The 1,892-nt window shown below is 29.3% G+C and overlaps 1 protein-coding gene across 1 annotated transcript in view; it reads left to right on the top strand.

Annotated features, from left to right (window-relative positions):
* LOC111687197 overlaps positions 1 to 1,892 on the top strand; it is a 91,955-nt gene that overhangs the window by 6,335 nt on the left and 83,728 nt on the right. The window lies entirely within an intron of this gene.

The raw sequence follows: 1,892 nt of genomic DNA, 5'->3' as shown, positions 1-1,892 counted from the left end.
AGAACTGAACTAGAACTGAACTAGAACTGAACTAGAACTGAACTAGAACTGAACTAGAACTGAACTAGAACTGAACTAGAACTGAACTAGAACTGAACTAGAACAGGAACTGAACTAGAACTGAACTAGAACTGATCTAGAACTGAACTAGAACTCAACAAACATTTAACATTTTATATCTTCAAATATTCAAATATTTTTACTGACCAACAAAAAACCTAGAGAAATCAAGCCATTTGAAACCAATATTCTTACAAAGGACGAATACGAAAAAAAACAACTTAGAAAACAAAACAAAAGCTGTCATCATTTTTAATTAATCCTTGGATTACATTGACCAGGCATTTATGTATGTCAAGTGTTGGAGAGAGTTTTTCCAGAGTCTTCCTGTCTCTGTGTATGTGTATATGTCGTATACATCATACCGGAAATCAGTGGCTAACTTTTCGTATAAAATGTTCTTGTATTTTCTGTTTTCTTTTGAACATTTTTTGTATGTTGCAATTATTTTTCTTTTTTTATATTTGTGGCCATATGCAAGCAATTTATTTGAATTTTTCTACTTCAGTCAAACGTGGCAAAATGACAAAAACATAAGTAACGGATTTTGTTCTACTACTTTTTTTTAAAGAATCCTTATAGCCAACAATGATGAACTATTATTGTCTGAGATTTTGAGGATTTTTTTTGGGTGAGGGGAGGTGATATAAAAAGAATAAAACTGAAATGTATTTTAATCCTTTGGCTGTTATTGCCTGCACGGTTATTGTTTGATGGTAGTTAAACTTTGTTTTTAAAGGACTTTTTGATTGAAGAACCTAGTTATTTGTTTTACAAGCATTTAACCCTTTAAGGTATAATAGATGATTTCTATAACTGGTTCCCATATTGCTGGTAATTATATAACCATTACTATTGTTTGTTTATTTACGTTTATGTTTTCTCTCCAGTTAAGCTGTTGATATTTCCCATGATCTTGTTAGTGTAGAAAGCCATGACCATTACCACACATCCCTTAACTGGTTTAGTCTATCGTGTCACCATCTCATCATTATCAATCTCTTTGTTCTGATTTCATCATCACTTTACAATTATCATTGTTATTATTATGCAGTTTCAAAAAAAAAAGTTTAGAAAACAAAAGTGGTGGCTTATTTAACTGCAAATCTTATAAACAAACAAAAATTGGCATTTGATTTTTTTTGCTCTATCCAAAAAGGGGTGGTTCTTGTCTATAATAGGATTCTAGTTGAAACTACCTTTTTTGGCTCCTGTTTTTTTTTTTGTTTTGTTATATTATTTTTCTAATTTCTGCTTGGCTTGTTTTATGCAATTTGTAAATTGTAATTAATACTTCATATCAAAAATTGTATAAAAAAATCTTTAGTTTCTGCTGCAGTTGTATTTCCTGACACGGTATAGACTGTGTCACTTGAGCCATTGTTTGTTATAGATTTTTTTTGTAAAAAATAAGAAAATATATTTATATTTAAGGGGTTGTTTTTGTAACAGTATTTCCATTTCGTTAAACATAAATAAAAGAAAACAAATAACGAAAATAAAGATTTAATTGTTAATAAATGGAAATTTAGTCTAAAAAAGTCGTTACAAGGTAGATTTTTTTTTAAGGAAAAACATTTTTAAAATAAAAAGTCTTTAGCAAAAGTTAAACAGAAGATCACTAATGTTTCTTAAATTGTGATTCAACAGAAACTTGACAATATTCTGAAATTATTCTGAGATTTTTTTCAGTCTATAGTTCAGTTCAAGTTCTAGTTCAGTTCTTGTTCTAGTTCAGTTCTAGTTCTGTTCTAGTTCTGTTCTAGTTCTGTTCTAGTTCTGTTCTAGTTCTGTTCTAGTTCTGTTCTAGTTCTGTTCTAGTTCTGTTCTAG

This window comes from Lucilia cuprina, chromosome 5 (genome assembly GCF_022045245.1).
Source record: "Lucilia cuprina isolate Lc7/37 chromosome 5, ASM2204524v1, whole genome shotgun sequence".
NCBI classification, from domain to species: domain Eukaryota; kingdom Metazoa; phylum Arthropoda; class Insecta; order Diptera; family Calliphoridae; genus Lucilia; species Lucilia cuprina.
Note: the sequence above shows the minus strand (reverse complement) of the source record. Positions and strands in the feature narration are given on the sequence as shown.